The following is a 25,005-nucleotide window of genomic DNA, read 5'->3' as shown; positions in this document are numbered from 1 at the left end:
GTTTCTTCATTATTTTTTCACCATTTTTGACTCTGTCACTGGGGGAAACCTGAGCCAAATAAAGGAAGTGCACAGAAAACATACTTCATTGTACACTTAGAAATCAGCAACCTTTTTGTGACAGACATGTTATGAGCACCAGGATTGCATCTATGTCAGGGTTTCTTGAGATACTGTCCTTGCTGACATATCTCAGTTCTGATAGGAGAGAGGTAATTCAGATGTTAGCCATTGAAAAATAGAACACAGTTGATGACATCATAGTATTGTTGTCATAACCAATGCATTTACAGCATTTATTCAGTAAACCCTCAGTTTTGTGTAGGTCAACACTGTTATTTTTATATAAAAATGCAAATTAGAAGAATGTAACTAGGAAAATAATAAAGACATAGCTGCCGACAGGAGACGTTGTTATCTGACAGTATATATCACCTAACTGTAAGGGTAAGATAGGTGTGTGATTTAATTTAGGCCCTTAGATGTCAAATTTTTCCAGTTTTTGTTGCAACAGGAACAGAAAGCCATGACAAAATTACTCGAAAGCTGGCAGCCACATGAGGCTGACATAAACGTTCATTTTTCAAGCACAATAGTCTTTGAAGAAATACACCAATGCAACCAATTTTGCATTTGCTTTTCCTTGAAACAAACAGAAATTTCATGGAGACAGTTTGTCTCTGTTTCTACCTTCTGCATAAAAGCAGTTTTACAGCTTGCCGTATTTCTTAATTAGATTTTAGAACTAAGATCTTTGCCAGCCATTCTTTCTTTTCCACATTCTGTGTTTCAGCAAAACAAGGTACTATCTGAATTTTTGCTGACAAATGTTTTCAAGAGTAAAACCACCAGATGCTACTGTATGTCTTGATAGGTAACATTTAGGAATGTGATAAAAGAGCAAGCAATATGTTTCTAAAAGAAAAAGCTCTGGATGGGGTTGTATTTAGTGTGTACCTTTGATTTCTGAGTTACTACTCAGACTTTTTTCTTTACCTGTTTTTATTTTTTTAATCCACCAAGGTGTATGATTCTTTCTACCTTAATCTGGGATTAACTTTAGCTTTTCAATGAATCAAGTTTTTGTTGTTTTGTTGTTTCTGAAAGCTGCTCTCAGCCTGTTTCTCTACCTCAGTTTCCTTTTACCTTTTAATAAATTATTTCTTAAGGAGTGATGTCTGCTGGCACTGTTTTCAGTGTGGTCTCTTTCAGTGAGGGACATGATTGTCTCTGGGATTTAATTCTTTTAGCAGTTCTATCTTCTTTTTAATAGGCTACCTCATTTCTATGTCCTTTTCCTTTTGTAAGTCACGTACAGCTGTGGTGGATTTTTTGGCTTTTTTAACTCCTGTAGGGGTATTGAGTCTGAATGCATTATTAGTGTGCCTTTCAATAGAAAAAAATTGAACAAGATCCTGCACACACTCTGGGACTGTGTCTCTAATGGTTTCCCTAACCAGCTCTCCATGAAATGATTATTGTAGTGCTGAAAGTTTCATCTTTGCTTTGTGTCCCAGTATGGTGCTTGCCTGATACTCCTGGGTATCTGCCATTACAATTGTGTTTCCTTCCCTCATTGCCTCTCTGATTTCTCTTAGTGCATCATTGGTGGTCAGTGCTGTCAGTCCATGAAGGCAGTTGCTAATACAAAGCTGCCTTGAGCTCTTACACTTGAATCCAGGAACACTGAAATGCTCCTTCTTATAAAAAAATTGGTCAAAGGCAGACTACTCCCCTGGACTCTCACTGAGGACAGCTGAGGGCTGAGATTTTCTACTTAGAACACTTCATTCTACCTAATACCCTTTTGTCTACCATTGAGAGACAAATGTATCAAGCTCCAAGCCTTTTATAACTGGTCCACAAGATCTGGCATTTCACAGGAACAGGACATAATTGCAGAATACTTCAAGTGTGTCCTTATTCCTTCTTGATTATTCCTTTATCTGAATATGAGCTCATGCTTTGGTGGGGAAAAAATGTACATGCTGTGGGCATCTCCAGAGCTCTTCTCTACTATAATCATGTGTTTGTTGGTTTTTATCATGATGCTGGCATAGTACAGATATCCAAAGGGTATACAAGGTAAGAGTGAATTGCATCACTAATTGAAATTAACAGGAATCCCTGTCTCTTTTTATTCAGCCATCTGTTGGCCTCCATGCTCTGGTTAACTCTGCATGTATTTGTTCAGAGTGTTGTCCATTCAGATTGCTGTAGTATGGTTAGTAATAATTGACTGGTATTTTAATGCTAATCTGCACTATTCAGCTCCTGGGTCCAACTGCTTATTGTGGAACAGATAGAGAATCAATGGTGATTTTTCACCACCTCTCCCCTGGATTATACGTACTACATTGTAGCTATTTGAATAAAAAAATTTACACAGTTCTAAGAATATGATGCTATTATTCTGCTGTCAGCTACTGACTCTCAATATAGGGTTTTTGTAATGGAATAGAACACTTTTTTTTGGGAGCCTGGTACTTTTCATAGCTTTTGTTGTTTAGCCTCAGTTTAAAGTGATAGTATTTATAGCAACAGCAAAAGAAATTCAAATAATCTATTTTGCTAAGAAACTTCCCTCTTTCATATGTAGGTAGAATTTTACCTATAATTAAAATCAGCTCTTTGGCATATTTTTTTCCCCTTGGTGGAATTCACAAGGTTTAATCATAAAAATATTTTTCCCATCTAGATTTGTAGATGAGTTTTATGAAGTGCTGGTTAGTAAATACGTAATTCAGGAAGAAGTCTGTTGAATTAATATTACTTGGAATTAGACAGCTAATTCTACTTATTGTGCTGATAAGTTGTCACATTGAATGGTAGAATTGTTTTGCTGTCTTCCATGGGGGAAAAGTAATCTTAAAATAAGACAGAGGAACACTGATTTTATGTATAAGATCTTTGAGTCTTTGTTATATGATAAATGAAAACAGTAATACTTGGCTTTTATGTGGTCCTTTATCAGTAGTTTTGATAACAAGGAGATTTAGCTATTAAGTGATTATAATAACATAATCCAACTGTAGGCAAACCACAGATGGAAATACCCTTGTTAGAGTGAGAAGAACCAGGTGGGACAGAGGGAGGAAGGGAAATTTCAGAATTTTGTCAGTAGTCTGTGTAATATTAAATATATTTCTTGATTTACATTTTTATTCCATGTAGTTGCATGGCTGAATTTTGACTTCATAGCTCTAAAGTATATTATTCCTAGTAGATTAAGAGAATTCTAGGAATGAGGAATGCAACAAAGCAGCAGTAAGTTCTGTGTGGAACAGTGACATTGCTTGCAAGTCAGGCTTGTTTTCACAGAAATGTTATAACAAACTGAAGTTTTGGCATTACAAATAATCATGGAGTGGGAAAATTTGTTAAAGATGTAAGGATATATGGTGAAACTTGGACAGTTTAAACTTGTCATAGAATGATGAACAACTAATTTCTCCTGTTATAGTTATGGTTTGCTGCTGGTATAGTTAGGTACTGCTGCTATTATGGAATATCTGTTTGATGCGCCTGAAACTTGTACAGACAGAAGAAAAATTTCTAGAGCTAAAACTAAAGCTGGAACTTCTATTTTTTGTATTTTAAATCTTTATAGTTACTTTTATAATAATTACATGGTTTTATTTTCAAAAGGATATCACATTCTGTTATTGGACTGTTTCAAATGCTAAAACTCTGCCCAAGTAGTATGCATTTGAGTATGATAAGTGTTCCTGCATTTTCCCAGGGCAGGGGTGTTATTCATAACTTTCTGAATACTGATGAGTTAAATACTGATTTATTGTTTAGTGGAATGAGGAAATATTTTGGTTATTTTCTTTTCAAATATTTACTTCAGTAAAAAATGATGGAAAAATAGATATTAAAGGTATAAAATACACTTAGTAAGCTGTAATTTGCACTTTCATGAGTATGGCAAAAAGTACCTTGTATATAGTTTGTTACACTGTAAATTCCTCACTGTTTCAGCTACATACTTTTTAGCAGGTTTTTTTATAGCCTAATAAATATCAACATACAAAAGCTTTCTTTGGCATCCCATTTATTCTTTGTTCTAACCTCAGACTATTATTTCTAATAATTGTTATGTCCTGAATAACACACCATGTTTCTTTGTATAGAAGGAAATAATAATTTTCTTCTATAATAATTTCTCTTTCTTCTTTAAGATAGGGGATTTTTTTGGGCTACTTCCTTTTATCGTTTTCTGATGACTAAAGAACTAAGTTCTTGCTTCATTTATTAATTAGTGAAACTCTGAGAAGCTAAAGATACCTACTATGTGGGTCCTGTAGTGAAATACCATCATTACTTATGGAGGCTTTTGGGGGCTCACGTTGGACGTGTTGGTTATTTGGTGCTGGATTCACCCTGCTTGCATTTCAAGTTGTGGTTGTGAAATAGAAGGCTTTTGGAAGGTGTATCCTATTTAAGGAGGATTTTCTCTTCGTGAATATACTACAGTTAAAAAAAAAAAAAATGAGATTGTGGACTTCCAGTAGTAATAATCTGTCCCTGAATCATTGGGCTAATCACATGCATGCAATGGTTTTGGATGCTGGTGCAATAGCATTTGTGGAAGAGCAGAATTTTTCACTGGCAAAGCTTGAATTTTTTCATAATTGTATGTCTTCTGGGAAATTTTTTCACGACTTGAAAAACAGCTGAGGTCTCCTCTAGCCTAGGTGCTTTGTACAAGTCTGAATGGTAGGGCTAAAGGAACCTTGGATCATGAACTATCTATTTATTGCAAGAAAGCAGATTTTATTTTTCTGAATTAGCCCTTTACCGTGAACCTTTGTTTTAAACAACCCTCAGCACTTTAATAACCTGAGCAACAAGCTCCCTCAGCAGGTTGCTCTCCAACCAATTTGACATGATTGTTACAAAATCATCGAATCACATAACCATATAGCTTCACTTTCTTTTATTCTGAAATGTAAAGTCAAAATCTACATCCCCAAACTGAGACTATTTCATAGCATAAATTTTTTTTCTTTAGTTGATAAGTGCAATGGTAAATATGTGAGTAAAGTAATAGGCCACCATGCTTTTGGAAAGCAATTAAAAAAAATCTCTGTGTAAGTATTTTACTCTTCTGTGAACATTGTAACCCTCTATTAAAACCAAAAAGCATAACTGTTCCCTGAAACAGCACATGAGATTTGCAGTTACTTTGAGAACTATTGATTTTAAAGTTCTCGAGGAGTGCCTGTAATCAGCATGGCTGATGGCTTGTTAATTAGACTAGTCCTGGGAGAATTTGGCTCCCCACACAGTATGTTTATGAATCTAATCAACCAGGCAGTGAAAAAAACAATTATAGATACTATCTTTATTTTTTTATTCACAAAGGAGCAAGAATTGCAATACTGGAGCTCTTGCTTCTGTGATAATTAAAACATGGATCTGAATGAATAGAAATAAAAAAATGAATAAAAAAAATACTGCTGTGAAGAAGTCTATTCATCACAAAGAGAGGAACTTGGGAGCAAATAGAAGCAGTAGAAGGACATAAACTCTTGGACCGTGCCATAAAATCCAAGCTACCTGCTGCACTAGTGTGCATCAAATTTAATTTTTTGCTGGGGGAGGGGTTTCTCAAGGTACAACAGCTCTTATATCAGAGATTTTGGTTTTGTTGTGGCAGGTCAGTCAGTCTGTTGTCTAGATTAAAAGAAGATAAATATTGTCTATATCAATTCATGTCCTTGGATTTGTCTTGTTTCTCATTGACAAATGTGTTACGAATTTGTCATTAGTGTTCCTTTGTGCTTTAAATGATTTGTAGTGCAAATACCTAGAAACAGTAGTTAGATTCAACATTACCCAGACTTCTTATTTCTTCCATTTGTTTTTTTAATCGGTTAATTTTTCATTCACCATCCATTTCTGACTCCCAAGATTTCGAGCCCTGTGCTTGCTATTCCAGCTGCATTGGCAATTGGATGGTGTGTTGTATTCTGTGAGCACCTCGCTATAGTAGTTGGGGATGTTAGTCTGCCTGTGGATAGCATCTGTCTGGGGTTTAATTATTGCCTTTTCTTTCCTTAAGGAAGAGGTTTGTGCATGGATTTTTTTTCTTGTCCTTGATAGAAAAGACTTGGGTTTGGTTTTGCACTACAGTTATGTGGAAAGGTTTAAGTTCATTAAATGCCTTTGAGAGAGTTCTGATGAGCCTAGGTAGGTCAGAAGCTAGAGGCTTTTGCAACTAGAAAACTTTGGTTTTGCACAAGTAAATATATCCCATGGGGGAGGCAGTTCTACTTCACTTATGGAGTGGAGTAGTTCTGTTCTTTTATTCCAGCCTCTTTTACAGCCTTGTAGCTCTCTTTAGGCTAGACCACTCACTGGTTGCCTAAAGCTGTGGACTGAAACCTGGCACTCAGTAGTATTCTGGCAGAGCAGAAGAGACAAAATGTTCATCCTTATAGACATCATTTACCTTAGTGTAAATAGCCATAATCCACCTATGAATCTTGCCTATGAGTGGTTTTCTATTCTGTATATGTATATATAAATTACTAATAAATCAGTAAAAGCAGAGCAGTAGGAATTTATGTCAGAAGGTCACCTGGGGCTTTCAAATGTGAAGGTATTTATTACCTTTTTCCCTGGTTTACATCTTCTGGTTTCCCTTTCCTGATTTAGCAGTGATTTATGTGAGGGGCTATTGGCAGTTTTGGGAAGGGCCCACCAGAACATCAGTTGTGGTTATATTAAACTCTTTGCCAAATTCAAAGCAGTTTAATAGTTACATGCTGTCATTCTTTTTCTGGATTACATGAAAAGAATTTGGGTGAAATAAGGATTTTCCTCATAATAGTTGGAGAGAGACTTCAGAGTTGGTTACTGTGAGGAAAAGTATTTAGGGTTAACTAAAAGACACCTAGTGGCAGCTCTGAGAATTAGAGGTATTTTCTTAATTTGACAAGATCTACCAATATATGGTGTTAGGTAAGATGCAGCCAAAGGATCATGAAAAAGACATCCATGAGGACATGATTCCCTGCCATGCTTGCTCATGCCTGCTCTTGTTGATTGGACTCTCTCCTGGAGGGCAGAAGCATGTTTTTGTACACAGACTGCAGAGGCCTTTCTGATTGGCACTCTGGGTAGCTTTGCTTTAGTGCTAGCTATGTTAGTAGGTAGGATGTTGTGGTTTTTTTGGTTTTTTTTTTTTTTGGTTTTTTGGGTGTTTTTGGGGTTTTTTTTTGTTTGTTTGCTGGGTTTGGTTGTTGGTTTTCTTTTCCTTTTCTGAAGGATCTACTTTGTTTTTTCTCTGAGGCTTTACATCACAGCAGGGACCTGGAAGATGATGATAGTTTTCTTTCTCAATTTGGTTCCATTTTAAGTGAACTGTAATAGAAGGACCATTTTCAGCCTTTACAGATGACGTGGAAAATATGCTTGATGATGTATCTTGGGGATATTTCCCTAAGTGCAGTACAGTGATTGAGTTTTGAGATGATGAGCTTCGAGTTGCAGAACTTGATGTCTGAAGTAATTAATGACAAAAAAATGGGATCCTTAAGTGTATTTTAGCCAGCATGTAGTGCTTCAATGAGGCAGAATGTATTGGAAAAACATGCATAAGCAGCAGAGAACAAATGCTGTTTTGATGGCAAAAAGGAATCTACATAAGTATGTTTCTCATATGAACTTTACCTCAAATCATTCCAAATTAGTACATCTGTTGAGTTGTTATCTACCTGATCACTTAAGAATCTGCACAGATGTGTGATGGTTGCTCTGTGCAGTTTGTTTGCAGTTTATGACCTGCTCTGTATCTGCTTCTCCTGAAAGGGACATAGCTGGAGCATGGTAGAAGAGGGCTGCCATCCTTCAGATGCTAAGAAATGTTTTTTGAAGAAATCTTGGCGATGAAGGGGTGACTGTTCCTTGCCAGCAAGCAGCTCCCTATTTTTGCCTGGAGAATGGCTTTGTTAGGCTGGGTGGAGCGGGGAGTCAGAGACTCACTCAGCTGCTAGAAAGGCTAAAAAAAGGCAGTAAGATGGGCTTTGGAGGAGCAGTCTGGCTTCTGCGAGTTCGGTTTTTAAAGATGGTTAGAAAGATTCTGGAGGATTGAAAAAGAACTGCCTGGAGTTTGTTACAAACCAGACTCTGCTGGAATTTCAGGCTTGATTTGAGACTAGTACCCAGAAACTTGCAGTGCAGGGATGGGAGAGATGACTATGTGCAAAACTTCATTCTGGTTACCCTTTAGAACCAAATTCCTTACTCCAAGATTTCATTTTGCATTCAAATTTATTTGCAAGAAAAAGGTGCTGCATCAATTTATCAGAATTTACTGTAATTGATGAATTAAGTTGATGACTAAAGTAGTAGTGCAGAAAATCCACTGAATGCATTTGGGATTGTGGTAAATTTGAGTGACCGTTGCAGTGTGCAGCAACTCACAGAAGAAGCAGAAGCAAATTCCAGCTGCTGTTTAAATTACAGAACTTGCCTTTCTTATCTTTTTTTATCCCCCTCCTTAAGATCTTAGCACCCTTTTTCAATTGTATCCAAAAATGCTTTTGGTCCTGTGGCAGTTTTTAAATTAAGATTTTTCTTAACACTAGCCATTCACTCTAGGAATTTAGGGTATACATGTTGTCTGGAAAAGTATGTTGCACAATTTTTCTAGACCAATTTTAGTATTGTGGTTTGGTTTAATTAATGTCAGGGTATAATACTGCACTCTCCCTAGCGGAGAAGAGAGGTAATGCAGTGGAGATTTTGTGAATATAGTATCCAGAATTGTGGGCTGAAAATGTTGAGTGAGGCTGGTACCGGTCAGACGGTGCCTTGAGTGTTTCTCCTGTTCCAGAAATTGCATTGCCTGAGGCATGAACTTAAATGTTTTGCTCCAAGTTCAGGACAGCATTTTCATTGTATTGCATCTTAGATATGCAGGAGCTGTGGTTGTACTTCCTCTAGCTTGTTAAGTAAGACTTTGTTAATTTAGCAAAGCGACACACTACGAGAGGCAGTGTCCTAAATGCTGCTTCAGGGTGGCACCATCTGGGATAGCAAATCTTATTTCCTCCTTAAAGAAATCATAGTACAGAAGCAAAAGGCTGTGTTATGACATCTCTCTTACTTCTAAGTCATCCTCAGAATATTTTATTGTCACGAGGAAGCAAGTACCAGATTCTCTGTGACCTAGTGAAGTTTATGCACCCTGTAACTGGTTGCGTACCTTTCACCCTGTGTTATACTTTCTTTTGGTTTCTGCAGATGTAGATTCATAAACAGTTGCAACTCAGTAATAGCTCAAAAATCCTCTATTTTTTTTCTTCTGCTTTTACTTCCTTCCTTGGTTTTAGGAAAAGGGTCATCTTAGCAGCCTCCTGTTAACTAAGCTTGGAAGACGTTTAGGTTTAAATGAACTCCGCATAAAAAAAATAAGCTAGTGATGATTTTAATTTAGGAAAAAATTCTAGCTGGATATGTAGGTGGGAAAGATTGTTTCAGGGCAAGGTAAAATGACTCCCTGTTGCTGTGTTAGGAATGAAGGTCTGTAATAGAAGCCAGCATTTGGGGACAGGAAGGTAGGTATGTGTAGTACTTCTTCCTCATGACAGCTTGCTGAATATCACTTGACAACTAGGTACTATAAATTCTCAAATTCATGAACTGAGAGAACTTTGTTTTCTTCAGTTAAGTACTAATTTAAATGATAGATTAATATTCTATTCACAAAGTGTTGAAATAGAACATAAAAGAAGGTTATGGATGAGTTGACATAACATTTAAATTGTAAAACAGTTGTCTGATAAGTATGAAATGCAAAATGAGAGATACAGCTCACTTCATAGAGAATTTCAAACTTGGAGAATTTTTTTTCATATTTTGAGTGATATGCAATGCCTATTTTGTATGGTGAATGAGGATGGCAGGGATTTAGATTTATTAATGGCAAAATCTATGAGGACTTGAAAAACAGATGGTACTTTGAAAAATCTGCACAATGAAATCCAAGTGTTCACATTATGAAAAAATAATACTGTAAGGCAATTGAAAAAAATCACAGAACACTCATTCCTGTAAATACTTTTTCCTAGTTTAAGATTTTTTTTTATTTTTTCAAATAATTGAGCACTAATGTTGCTGATCAATATGAGAATAATTACTTTCAAAGCAACAGACAGACATAATGAGAATGTAGTGGTTTAGTTCTGCATGCAGTTGACTCTATGCAAGAACATAGTGTGGATCATAACAGAACACTGTGCAGACACTCTTAACTCTCAGTGTGGGTGAGAAGCCTCACCTGGGTTCCCTATTTTAAAACCAGAAATGTTTGTTCTTAAGAGACTCACAGAATAGTTGAGTTTGGAAGAGACTGCAGGGCTGTATCAAGTCAAATTTTGAGTTTATACAAAAATGAAGACTCCGCAATCCACCTTGGTGACATTTTTGCAGTGTTTGCCCAATGTGACAATAAGAAAGGCTTTCTTGATGTTTCACTGCAATTTCCTGTATTTGTTTGTGTCCTGTTCCCTCTGTCCTGTGACTTACTGGTCACCACTGGCAAACCCAAGTCTCTCTCTTTCTTTGGTGTGTCCCATCCCTGAGACATCTCTTCGCCATGCTGAGTGCCTTTATCTCTGTCAGCTTCTCATAAAAAAAGATGATTTTGTCCCTTAATCATCTTTGTTGCCCTTCACTGAATTTCCTTCACTGTGCTCTTTTTTACTAGGGAGCTTGAGGCTGGAGTGAGCCTTCCAGATGTTTGTCACTGGTACTGAACAGAGGGAAAGAAGCACCAGTTTTGACCTCCTGGAGAGGCCAAGTTGCTCTGAGCCATCTTTGATGTTAGGGCACACTGCTGGCTCATGGTCAGCTTGTGTACCAGGACTGTCAGGTCCCACTTGGCAAAGCTGCTTCCCTGTGATTTGGCCCCCAGTCCATACTGGTGCCTGGTGTTCCTCCACAAGAACAGGACTTTGCACTTCCTCTTGGTTGCATTTCATGTCTTTTGCTCTTTTCTCAGCCTGTCAAGGTTCCTCTTAATAGCAGAACAACCCTCTGAGGTATTGACTGCTTCTGGTTTTGCACTGTCTGTGAACTTGCTGAAGGGGCACTCTGTCTCACCTTGCAACTTACTGATGGAGGTATTGAACAATATTGGCTCTCCTGTTGACTCCTGGGGTGTGTCTTTGATGACTGGCCTACAGCTGGACTTGGTGCTTCTGATCCACAGTGCTCTGAGCTGTACACTGTGGACAGTTTTCATTGTTGATCACTCTTGATTTTAGATGGAAAATTTGATTAATACTAGCTGTTGGTGTGAGCAAGGATTTTTAAATATACATGGAAATGCAGTAGTCTGTGCACAGACACCAATAATTAATCTAAAAAGTCAATCAACAAGTACAGAAATCTGTTTTCCTGATTTCTGAGGTTCATGGGAAGCATTAACATCTACTTCATCCAGCTCAAGATAATCCACCGATTTTCCAGTGTCCTCTCGTTTTCATGTCAGGACATAGTAGAAAGACAAGAACCCTTCTTCTAGTTGCTCTGTCTGCATGGGGAAACCTGAGATCAGCGGGGTTAGTGTCAGCAGAAGAGTAATTTAAAAAAATCTGGTGACATTATAAGTGAGAAAGATGCCAAAGATGCCAAGCAGGGAAATAAATGCATCTATGGCAAAGTGCTGGGCTGTCACAGATGGCTTTTAGTCATTGTTATTCTAAGGTTAAAGCCAGTGCAGAATCTTCAAGTGTGTTCATAGAAGAGTGGAGTTTTGAGAGATAAGGAACAGGGTGATGCTGCTTTGCATATGAAAGATCACAGGATGAATATGAAAATAACCTTCTCTCACATTTGATCCTTAGTGTTAACTGTTGAGCTAGAGATGCTCTGTGACAAAAATTTCTGATTTAAAAGTTTTATGTATGCTAATAAGTGGATGGGTATGATGTTTTCATAATTCCATTAGGTCCCTTTCCCTGTTAGTATCATATTCATGTAATCCGTATGGGTTCTTTTCATCTCATCAGGTTCTCTTTTGATTTGGGGTGTAGGAAACACAAAAGTTGAGTGGCATGTAAGGCATCTGATCTAACAGAATAGAACAAACTGAATGGGATGTAGTTTATTATAATTTATTAAAAGAAAGTATTGCAAGTTATTCAATCTTTACCTTATATTTATTGTGGCAATCCCATATTTGGAAGGTAGGACAGTTTCCATAATCATGTGTGTGCTTTTCATCTGCAGGAAAAGTGGGGAGAAGAGGTTTTTCTTTGGAAGCTTCTAGCAGGGTCCAAGGTCTGCTTCTTGGAGAGATGTAATTTGTACCTGAATTTTATATATCAGTCAATAGTAATCTGTATCATGTTAAAGATTTCAAACACAGCACAGAATTCCTCTAAGAAGAGTTCTTTATATTCCTATTCCTTAAGGGCTGTGGAACCTCATGCAGAAACCCAATATATCTGCTTTTGTTTATGATGAGACTAGTTAAGTGACTTATCTGTTAAGGTCATGACATGGTTTGCTTTTGCCATCTGTCAAGCTCAAGAGAAAGGTTTCTGATTGTGTCTTTTGTGTTCGTGGTAGCTGTGATGAAAGTATCTATGGAAGGTTTATCCATAAATGCTTTAACTCGGGTCCTGTTTACTAACTTCTGGTTTAGGAATTTTAAAGGATTTTTCTTTGTCATTTTTGGAATTTGGAAAGAGGATACCTGATTCCACTTGGGACACCTTCCTTATTTAAAACTTTTTGAATCATAATGAAAATTGCACATTGAAATTCTTAGAATATATTTAATGACTTTTTCTGTGATTCTGGTTCCTATACCTTCATTCACTTCCTATATTCTCATTGTGGCTGAAAGTTTGCAAATACAATATACAGTCTTCAAAAAGAGAGATTTGTTTGAAAGTGCCTTGGCACTTGCCAGTGTTTTAGTGAAAATTCATGGCAAAATTTCTGCACAAACCTTGAAATATTTTGCAAACTTTGAGCCTTTGGGGATTTATTGAATGTGAGGTCACCACTCACAGTGTGGTCATGCAAAATGGTAACTATGGCAACTGCAGATGCTGGAATGGAGAGTAAGCGGGGAGGTTTATGTGAAAGAAGTGATATCCTTGGACATAGAAAACATCTCTAGAGAGCCTCCTCAGATGGAGGTGACATATGGGCATTTTTATGGTGTGAAGTTCCTTTGTTTTCTACTGCCAAACAAAATAAAACTTCCAATGACCAGTTCTCTTCCAAGTTTATTTTAATAGGTACTTCAGGTTTTAAAGATAGGTTTGGCTTGTATTTCCTCATAACTTAAAACTTCTGGATTATTCTTAGCTCTTGAAATCCAGGAAAAACCAAAGCTATGAAAATATGCACCCTAAAATTTTGGTGTCTCTCTTAATTTAATGAGAAAAGGAAGGAAAAATGGCTTTTGAATTTTGACAAAAAATTTTATGGAGTAATTGTAGGTGAATGTTAAAGTTACCTAAACAGGCACATACACAGACAATGCTGTGCAGTATTTTGATTTAAAGCCTGTGGGAACAGAAAATTATTGGTGTTTTTCAAGGCATTCTAAGCTGTGTTACTTGCAAAAGCTTTCATTGGATTCTGCAACACTTGCAAGTCTGCTGGGAGCACCTACACGTCTTTATGCTCTATGCAATCTCCAGCTTTTCTGATTTGTTGTGGTTGCAGCTTTTGGTTGGTTGGTTTTTGGTTTTGTTTTGGGGCTCTTTTGGTAATTTTATTTTTCTGAATACTGTTCAGGGCTGAATTTGATTTCCTGTGATTTTTACCATCAGTGCTGCTTCCTGTTATGAGTTTTTGCATCAGAAGACTGGGTGGAAAAAGGAAAGGACCTGCATATCTTCTCCAAAGATTGCAGTTCATAGAGTATTCTACCAATATACACAGAAGTACTTTGTTCTGTAGCTGATTGGATGAAATTGTGCAGTCACTGCTAATGACAAAGAGTCTCTTGTCAAAATGTTCTGTCTTTCTCGGTATGCTCATAGTGTTTTGAAGTAAAGGTGAGCCTCTGTCAGTTCTTCTTTGAAAGGCAGAACCAAGAATACTTGGAAAGAAGTATTCTATGCATTTTTCTTTGAGAGTTGAACTCCTGGAAACTGTTAGTGTTGTTTACGCTGTGACTTCTAGAAAGTGCTGTCATTCTGATGTAGATCAGGGCTAGGCTGATGATCACAGAATCCTTGGACAAGCTAGGTGTAGGAACCATGATGATGTGACTTTGTCCTCTGCTGTAGTGACAGGGAAAGCATGACCTTTAATCCTCTCTTGTGTCGTCCTTGTCATTAAATATACATGGGGTGAAATCTTTGCTCTAGTGAAATGGCAGTTGTGCTGTTAACTTCAGTGAAGTCAGGGCTTTACAAGTTGTGTAATATAGGGAAAAAGCAGAAAGTTTAGATTCAGATAACTCATGAAGTTTATTTTTTTAAATTCTATTGAATGCAAGTATGAGTTCATTTTGCAATTTTTGTGATCTCTTAAAAGTAATCCTGCAGTCTTTCTTTACCCTATACAACCACAGCCTTGCCATTCTTTCTTGATGCTTGTTACAAGAAGGGCTATGGCAGGATATGAAGCTAGAATGCAGAAATAAAATGCCATTATGGATAATTTTCTCTTATTAGGGGATATCCTCCCCTTCCCCAGCCCAAATATGCACACTCTTGCCATGGCAGATTTTTATCTTTGAATCATGTTTGATTCTAATATAATGCAGAAGCAAATGGAATTTGAGCAATCAGCAGAGGATGAACTAACAGTAAAATAGCTGAGGAGGCAATGAAAATTTTCAGTTAAGGAATATGGTATCCAGTGCAAAGACTCAAGGAATTTATTTTTAAATTAATGGTTAGTGGAATAGGTTCCAACACTTTCAAAATCCAGCTGTGGAGTATATACCAATTGCTTGCAGAAAATGTGCCTCCTCTTGGTTACCAAGTGTACCTTCTTGTAATTAGGATTCAAGCAAGCAGTGACATTGACATTAGTTTAGTTTATCTGTAAGCCAGTGCCAGGACTGAGCTGGCATTTGAAGGTGTTTAGTGCTGTTGTGACTAAAAACAACACACAAATAGGATGCAGGATAGAGCTTATCCTAGTCTTCTGAACTATCTGGTTTGAGGAAATAGTTTGTAATTCCTGATGGTAACCTAATTTTAAAATTAATTTTGAATTTATCTTTTGATGTCCTTTTAATCTTTTGGTTTCTTTTGCTGTTGTGTATAAAGCATAGATATGCAGAAATTGCTTTTAAAAGAAATGCTTGTCACCAACAATCTTTTTCTTAATCACGATTTTTTTTTTCATCTTTGGCTTTGATTATGGTAGTATTGAATCCCAGATTGAAACCAGCTAATGGATTTTGCAGAGAAAAAGCATAGTTACTATGGCTACACAGCACCCTGAAAGCGTAAAAGGACAAAGCATAAATGAACATGGTCCTGGCTGCTTAGCCATTTGCAGAATAGATTGTAATAACTTAAAGTCTTTATTATAGCCTTTCAGATTTTCAGAAAAAGCAGGATGTTAGTCCTCTAAGAATTTTTACTTTATTTTTAGACTAAATAATAACTTTTGAAGTAGCATATTTGAAAAATATTTTGCAAAACATGCTTTGCTTGTAGCCAGTTCATCAGACATGTACCACAGGCTGTAGCATGTGATGAAATTTACTATTACTGGTCATTTCATCACTGATGTTTTTACTGTGGTATTTTAAAATGAGTCAAAATCGAATCCTCCTATGGACAGGTAAACACAAATATGTGTGGTTTGATGAAAACTTAATGTTTTTTTTTGTAGCTTTCACTGTAAGTTTGGCTGAAATATTTTTAACTTTGATTTTCTTACCAACCAGGGAAACCAACCTACATATTTAAGAGAAGCACTTTGTGTAGAGTAAAGAATAATAAAACACATTCATGTGTTTTCACATTCATGTTAGGCTTATACAATTAAGGATTGAATTAGCAGTTTTTAGGATGACCCTAGTGACTGATGGAATCAGTTCTACTACCTGTCTTTGCTTGGAAAATAAAATGCATGAGAATCAAAAACGTGTCACTCATAAATCCACAGGCTTATTTCAATGGCCTAGTTAAAATGCAGAATAAAAGTTTTTAGAGTGGAATGATAAAATGCATTTATTGTTCATGTCAGTACAGGGATAATTGTGGGCAATGTACTTTGGCTGTTGGATAGTAAACCACAGGAAAGGTAGCAGCTGAGCATACAGGTGGTTTTGTAAAGGCATATTTATCTGCTCTTATTTGCAGACAGAGGGCCCTTGTTATTTGTATTTTGGTTTATCCCTCCAGCAATATTTGCATATATTCATGAAGTGGACTGACTTGGTGCATACGCAACAGACCAGCTGAATTCTACTCCTGTTGTAGATCTGCCCTGTGCTCTGTAGAAATGCCACATTTTGCTTCCTTAGTCCATGGTGTCATTTGTGTCTAAAACATGTAAAGAAGCCTTTCTAACTAAAAATAGCAGAATCATTGTACAGAATTTCACCATAGAGACCAGAAATCTAGGCTAATCTGCAAAACATGTTTGGGCCAAATTCCAAGGTGAGCAGATGACTGTGCCTGGAAAACCCAAGAATAACCCAAGGAAATTATAGGGAAAGGTAGAGTGATTTCATTCCAGCTGGCAACTGAGTGTCAGGCAGCCACTCACCCACTCCCTGCCACTACCCTCCAGTGGGGAGGAGAATCAGGAAAAAAAAGTAGGGTTTACGGATTAAGGGTTTGTGAGTTTAATAATTGAAACAAAATAATATATAAATAATCCTAATTATACTGATAGTAATGAAAAAGAGGGAGAGGACTGATTCTATGAAGAAAACCCAAGAGAGACAAGTGATGCGCACTGCAACTTCTCACCCCCTGCTCATGGATGCCCAGCCCTTCTGAAAGCAGTGATCAGCCCCTTCCAGCCAGCTTCCCCCAGTTTATATGCTGGGTGTGACATTCTGGGGTACGGAATATCCCTTTGGCCATTTGGGGTCAGCTGTCCCAGCTGTGCTCCCTCACAGCTTCATGTGCCACCTCCTCACTGGCAGAGCCTGAGGCAGTGAGAAGTCCTTGATTTGGGGTGAGCACTGCTGGGCAGCAACCAAAACCAGGAGCGTGTCAGAAGCATTATCCCTGCACTGAATCCAGAACACAGCACTGTGCCAGCTACTAGGGACACTGTTAACTTGATCCCAGCCATAGCCAGGACAGGAGGGGATGCTGATGGGAAATTATTGTGGGAATTTAATCCTTTTTTTACTGTGGATCTGAGATTGCTCAATTGTAGTAGTTCTTGAAGTAGCTGTAGGCTATAAACTACCATAAACTAAAGTGTTGTGGTGTAGGAATGATCCAGAATGTCTGATTATTTTTCAGATCTCCACAGGGCTCGTACCTAGCTGATCTTGGTTTTGGTCAGACAAATCTAAAATAAAAGATATCAGACTGAGAAATTCAGTAGGCTAGTTTTCCTAATCTGAACATTTCTTCTTTAATGTGCACCTTGAACAACACTTTTGTTGCAATTTCACACAGAATCAGTGTGCTCAGGACTAAGGTGATATTTACTGAAGAGTTTGGGATTTTTTGATGGTTACTTTAAGAGAGTTTTTCAGAAGAACATCACTTAAAAATATATGTTTCTTCCATGTCTTAATTCAGGGAGAACAGGTTCTCAAGATAGAATCCCAGGTAAAATATGAGTTACTTTCATGGAATCGATGTTACTAGTTTATCTTGAATGAGAATGTATTGAGAAATTTTTCTCTTTATTTACATTTCTTTGGTCATTATAAATATAAGGATGTAAAAATTAGAGGGGGCTGGCTAGTAATATATTCTAGGTGATGATGTCTATCAGAAGTTGTCCCACAGTAAGCAGCCATTGTGGTTTTTTCATTCCAAAATCACATTTCAACATATTATTTCCTTATTCTTTAAAATTTTTGCACAATTTGTTTTGCTACGTGCAAAGTAATGATTTCGAAATTTTAATTAAGTAAAGACTACCATCATATTGACAGGGTTTTTAAATAACCTGTATCTCCCACCTTGCTTTAGATGATTTAAATGTAATGCTCTTGAAAAATGAAATTATTAAAACAACAAAATAAAAAATAAATGCCTGAAGAGAGGAGCTTATTCATGGGTACTTATTTCATTCATGTGGGTTTTTTTTTGCTTGAAGAAGTACTCCATTTATTGTTTACTTAAATACTGCAGAAAAATATGCTGTTTGAATTCAGGAGTGGATCAGTTAGAAGGGCTTTGACAGAAGACTGAGACTGTGTGATATTTGGTGTTGCCATGGGAAACTGCTTTGCAAGAACATTTGGATAGCAGATGGACCAAGATAAATAAAACAGATACAGGTATTGAATAGAGATTGTTTAATGCTCTGTGAAAAAATAGGAAAACAGGAACTTAAATCTATATAACATAGTTCTTTGATTTGCCCTTTTTTAAATGTGTATGCTGTTTGATATGAGTAGTTCCACAATGAAAGTTTCCTATAAATTTTGTTTCCAAGAAATCAGAGAAAATGCCAGGTTTATCTGCCTCATCTTCTGTATAATGGGAAATCAGTGGTGTCCTTACTTTATGCCATAATCTACTGCTGTTTTGGGCTAGTCTCTGAAGTTGCATTTAAGTACACAAACACTATGAAATGAAAAAATCTTTGTATTTAAGATGTTATAATTTTGTTGGCTTCACATGAAGCTACTGGCAGCTCTTCTATAACCTTATAAACCAGCTTTCATCCTTGATTTAAGAAATAAAAAAATATAAGACTCATACTCTGTTTAAGAGCTGGAATGTCTTTGTAATCATGTTTGGTTACACACAAGTTTGTTTCCATAGCAACATGAACACAAAAGATGCCCATGTGACTGTCTACATATAGCATGCCTTTTTATGAGTACCTGTGTGCAGAAATACACTGTATTTCTGTTTAACTTGTATTCTTTGTTTTGCCTGGCGACCAATATATAGCAATAATAGATAGGTCATTAGAAAACTTGAAATTTAAATAGTAATCATATCTTTTCAACAACTCAAATTCAAACTTGCATAAGGAAAAAACTTATGGAAAAATAAAAGCTTTATCTGATCCCTTGAAGATGTATGATTGATCCAAGGGGTTTTTTTCCCCTCTGAGTAATATGTTGATTATAGAGTATTTCTTTGGATTTTGTACAGTCTATTTGTGCTTGTGTTCTTCATGACTTATAAAACTTATTCCACAGGTTGATGTCTCCACATGAGTGGAACAATTCTTTGGGAGATGCTGTCATAAATCTATTAATGCTTATGTAGGTGTTGGTGTTTGCATTTAGTATAATATGCCATGAAATTCTATTCCACTGAACACCATGCAGGTGATTCACATTTTTAGAGTGCATGTTAGCCAACTATTTTGAGTGGTCAGAGCAAAGTTTGTTTACTTTTCAGTATATCTTTCCATTAGGAGAGGAAATATATTTGATGCATTTGTTGTTAATCAATTTTAAATATTGGATGTGAATACTTACCTGAAGTTCTATGTTTATTTATGTTCTTCTTTCTCATGAGAAACTAGGAGTGTTAGCAGCAGGAATTATTGGGGAAAATTTTTATCTTTCACAATGACAGAATCACAGAATTGTTAGGGTTGAAAGCGACCTCTGGAGATCATCTGGTCCAACCCCTGTGCCAAGGCAGAGTCAGCTAGAGCAGCTTACACAGAAACACATCCAGCTGGGCTTTGAATATCTGCAGACAGAGAGACAATTAATTGGATCAGAGCATCTGAATTTCTCCTGTTGCTTTTAATCTATGGTTTTAAAATCTTGCCATCGATATCCAGGAGTCCAAAAGACATGTTGACATTCATTAGCGTCAGGGTTCCTGTGTATTTCTAGCTTTCAGCTATAACCTTTTAAAGCCTTTTATGCTAGCTGTATTGTACTAGTATTGTACTACAGCTAGTGTATTTACACTAGCTGATTGTACTTTTTATTCCCCCATGCATTGTGGAGAAGAGATTTCATGGGTGATTAATTTAACCTCTTTTCAATTTATTTTAAGTGAGTCCAGTTAAATAAATTGCTTTCCAGAATCATAGAAATGTTGTGGTTGGGAGATCTCTGAGACTGGCTAGTCCTTTGGTCAGAGCAGGGTCACGGGGTCACCTAGCACACATTGCCCAGGACTGTGCCCAGTGGGCTTTTGAATATCTGCAAGGATGGAGGTGCATCTTGGGCATCCTGTGCCATTGGTTGACCACCCCCATAGAAAAAAAAAATCATTATGTTATTTAAATGGGATATCTTGTGTTTAATTTGTGCCTGCTGTCTCTTGTCCTTTCACTTGATACCACTGAGAAAAGTTCTGCCTTCCTTATTCTGCCACTGATAGGTGTCTGTAAGTGTAGGACAGATCCTGTTGAGCCTTCTCTTCTCAAGGCCCCCACCTCTCACAGCCTCTCCTCATACAAAAAGTGCTCCAATCCTTTACTTACCTCCTTTAGCTGGCCTTGCTGCAGTAACTCTTTGTCTCTCTTGGGCCCAGTTCTGGGCTGGCCACTGCAGCATTCAGGATGGCTGAGCAGTGCTGAGCAGAGGGGAGGGATGTTCTCCCTCAGTGTGCTGGTGATGCTCTTCCTCGTGCAGTGAGGGTTGCTGTGGAGCTTCTTTGCTGCAAGAGCACACTGCTGGCTCACAGCCAGCTTGTTGTCCCTCAGGTCCTTTTCTGCCAGCATCCATGGATTATTCCTGCCAAGTGCAGCACTTCACCTTTTCCCTGTACTGAAGCTCATGAGGTCACTCTTGGCCCATTCCTCAGCCTGTCAAGGTTTTTCTGAATGCCAGGACAACCTGCCATGTATCAGCTACTCTTAGTTTTGTATTATCCATGAATTCTGTCTCAACTTGTGAGTTATTGATGAGTTGCTGAGCAGTATTGGCTTTTGTATTGACACTTGGTGTGTGCCTTTGATGACTGTCCTCCAGTGAACTTGGTGGTGCTGATCCACAACCTTTTTTGGCCAGCAATTCAGTCACTTTTCTGTTTGCCTTACTCTCCATTCATCTGTTTTGTGTTTCATCAGTTTTTCAGGCAGAAGACAATGCAAGGCTGTGACAGAAACATTATTAAAGTCAAGATAAGCAATGTTCAGTGTTCTGTCCTTGTCCACTGGATCAGCTTTCTCATTGTGAAAGGCTATCAGGTTGATCAGGCACAATTTCCCCTCCATGTATTCATGCTTACCATGTCCAAATACATTCTTATCCCTCCTCTGTTTTGCAATGGCTTTCAGGTTTATTTTCTCCATTCCTTTCCTAGGAGTTGAGGTGAGGCTGGGACTAAGTTCTTGAAAGTGGAGGTGATATTTATTCTCTTCCAGTTCTCAGAGTTTCTTCCCCTCACCTTGATCTCTGTTATCCTTTTTGATCTTTCAGTGTTTGAGTGCTCTCACAATGACATCAGCCAACCCTCGATATGTGTGGTGCATCTCATTATGGCCCATGGATCTGTGTGTGTCCATTTGGTTTAAATGCTTCCTAACCTGTCTCTCCTCCACTGAGAGGAAATCTGCCTTGCTCTAGGCTTTCCTATGGTTTTCAGGGACCTGAGATAGCTGAGGGATGGTTTTATCAGTAAAGAGTGAGATGAACAGGGCATTTAGTGTATTGGCCTTCTTCATAGCTTTTGTGACAGTCTCCATCAGGAGATATCTTTTCATTATATCTTGTGACAGGGAGACCATTGCCCATAGCCTTCCTTATGCTGCACAGCACCAGCTGAAACTACCCATGTCTGTGATCCCAGTAAAGTTGAAATTCTTCTACTGCATGCAGACCTCTTAATTTGTCCTGTTTGCTCTGCTGTGTGCATTAGCAAACAGGCTGTTTGAAGAGGCACAAAAGCATGATTTTTCCCCAGAAAAGATAGAATACCTTTACCATAATTCTGCCTGGAAGGCATTTCCCTATCTACATGTACACAGTTGGGGTGGGACCCCTACAGCCCTGGTTTTTTGCTTACAAATTTCTTCCTGTTGACATTACCCCATACTCTTTGCTTGCCAGCCTGGCACTTTACTTCCTCTCTTGATTGCTGCTCATGCTTTCCTACTCCTGCTATTCCTAGTTTGAATTCTCATTACTGGATTGGCCAGCCTGTTGTCAAAATGTTTTTCTCCGCTTATGTGGACAACCATCCTCTGTCCTTGTAGAATATCCCGTGATTGTTTAAAATCTAAAGCCCCATAGCCCACACCAGCTGCGCAACAAATTCTTATGGGATCTGTTACTTCCTTTTTCACCCTTCTGCCTTTCTGGAAAGATTGAGGGGAAAACTGCCTGGAGTCTCCATGCACTTGACCCCAACCCCCCCACATAATCAGCAGCATAATCAATGCTCAGTGCTTTCTTCATTGCCTCTGGTGTAATTTTTGGTGCTCGTATGGAGGAGCAGCACAGGATCATAGTCTGCAGCAGCCCTTTGCAATGTCCTGACCTGAGTCTCCAGCAGGCTGCAAACCTCCCCAAGCAGCAGCTGTGGGATTCACCTCCCCTCAGCAGGGAGCTTCCTGCTGCAAATGCCCACCAGAGGTGTCTCTGCACCTCCATTCTTTTGCTGGCTAACGTCCCTTGTAGGACAGCGCTTGTATTTGCTATTCTTATGAGAAACTATTTCAGTTAAGTGTTTTATGTATTTTACTCTTTGTTTTGTGAACAAATATGTATAAAAACATTGCTGGAGAACTAATCACACATTTTGGCTTTTTTTTGTTTTGTTTTATTAAGCTTTGTTTATTTTTGAATGTTATCCTACCAATGCCATATGGGTTAGCTGGCTATGCAAAGGCTTTTTGCACCAGTGTGATGAATAGAGGAAAGATCATGTGTGGTTTCCCTGTGCTCAGGAAGGTCAAGGAGTGATCTCAAATCAGTCTGAAAGTCTACAGAAAGATAATGGATATCAGTATTTGGTACAGGATTTGATGAAAATTATTTAAGATTACCTTTCAAGTCCAGAATTTTTACTTTAGGTTATGCCTTTTGGAAGACACCAGCCTACAAAGTTCTCCCAAACCTTGCTTCGTAACCTGTTTTAAGGCAATGAAATAAACACTATTTTAACATTGCAACTGGTTTCATGTGTGTCTTGTTTCTATTTCTTCTAGGAAATGAACCCAGGAAGTAATGTGAAAGGTCATGTGAAGCTCTGTCATAGCAGAAACTTTCTAAAAGATTGCTTTACCTGTAAGTTCTTCTTTTCTGTTGTTAAATGTTATACTGTGGTGGGAAAAAAAGACTTTATTTTAGCATTTTGACTTGCAGCTTAATTGTGAAGAAAACCTTTCCAAGTGCATTATGTGGTAACATGTGCTATTATTCACTTTCTCTATTTTAGTAAAGCCCAAACAAACATTTTACTCTAAGTAAATAACTAAATCTCCCATTTTCTGTAAAACCTGTTAAGGTTTAGAGTCCAACAAGCAAGATTTTCGTGCTGTTTCATTACAGATTTTGCATCCACTGGGATGCATTCTAAACTGCAATTACTTGTTTTTCAGAAATTATTTTAAAAGTAAAGGGTAAAAATTATTCAAACTTGTATGAGAGTGTGAAACTACCACTAAAAGCTCTTTGCAAAGATTTCATATGCAGGTGCCTGCTGTGACTGAGACATCTTTGGGATTCAGAGTTATTAAGTTATATGATAGTGCCCTTTACAATTGTGTCACTTGTAGCAAAGAATTTTCTTCAAGCTAAAATGAACTCATTTAATTTTGTATGTATTTCACAACAAACTCCACCTATGAATTTAAACTGTGGCTTTCATCCTGAGTCTAATTATCTACATCAAAATATTTAAATTGGGAGATGTGAACTTGCTCTCCTAGCAAAATTGCAAGAAAAATATTAAAAGATCCATTTTACACAAGGAACCAAAACCATTAAGCTTGATTTTTGACAGATTCATGTGGGTTGTGTCAGAGCTTAGAACAGAATACAGAAGTTCTTAGTCCCTGTCAAAAGATATAATTTGAAAATATGTAAATATGCCAAAAAAGTATAGCCTGAAGGAGATTGGGAGTTTGCAAGCTACAATTTCAGCAATGTGTTAATTTTTTCCCTTTTGTATGTAATTATCATAGTTGAACTATGCATCACCTAGATAGCAAGTTCTTGAAAATTATAAGGGGGAAAGCACTACTGAAAAACGTTTCAAAACTGATAAGTAGGGGTTTAATCCTTTAAAAGTAATAATTTCAGATTATTTTTGTTATCTAGCACTCTATTTTAAAGTAGCAGCAACGCCTGTACAAGGGCAGCATAGGTAATTTAGTTTGACATAAAATCTTCAACCTAATAAAAGCTTGCAAACACTAGCCCTCCACGTTTCAAGCTCCTTATGAAGCTTCAGAAAACCTGCTCATATTTATTTGATTTTCTTCAAAATGTGCTTCTTTGTCTCTTTACCACTCTGATGTAACTTGAGACAACCATAAAATAAGTACCAATATAAGCAAATCTGTTAGAAATTAAAATCTGAATTCTGCACTTTGGGTTGTAAAGTAGAAACAGAATGTCTTTGTTATGTAAATATTCACAAAGTACTGGTGCAGCTTCAGCAATTGACCTGTGTTATCCTAAGTTCATTAAAATTACTCCAACATTGGAGCATTTATTTAGGTTTGTTGAAGAATCCAGATGGGCTATTTCAGGATAATTCAAGGAGACTTCTACAATTAGTCAAGGAAGAGAGAAGAAAAAGTGCTCCTCTGATAATGCTGTCTTAATAACTGAATTAGTCAGATTTTCAGTATTATTTGAGAGGTTTAATTACTTAGCATTAGTCAGGTGGATTTGCAGTATCATAACAGTAGCCTTAAAAGAACACAAATGATAAGAGATAAGATTGAGGTAGAATAGGCTAAATTATTTCAGTTTTG

General features: G+C 37.4%; 1 protein-coding gene across 1 annotated transcript in view; it reads left to right on the top strand.

The window, feature by feature from the left end:
* The window catches only part of MARCHF1 (membrane associated ring-CH-type finger 1), a 224,432-nt gene that overhangs the window by 51,572 nt on the left and 147,855 nt on the right, over positions 1 to 25,005 (top strand). The window contains exon 2 of the mRNA XM_054514578.1: positions 23,230 to 23,308. The gene's annotated coding sequence lies outside the window, so the exon portion shown is untranslated. The remainder of the gene's footprint in view (positions 1 to 23,229; positions 23,309 to 25,005) is intronic.

Source organism: Molothrus ater, chromosome 4 (genome assembly GCF_012460135.2).
Source record: "Molothrus ater isolate BHLD 08-10-18 breed brown headed cowbird chromosome 4, BPBGC_Mater_1.1, whole genome shotgun sequence".
NCBI classification, from domain to species: domain Eukaryota; kingdom Metazoa; phylum Chordata; class Aves; order Passeriformes; family Icteridae; genus Molothrus; species Molothrus ater.
This window is presented reverse-complemented; position numbering and strand designations above follow the sequence as displayed.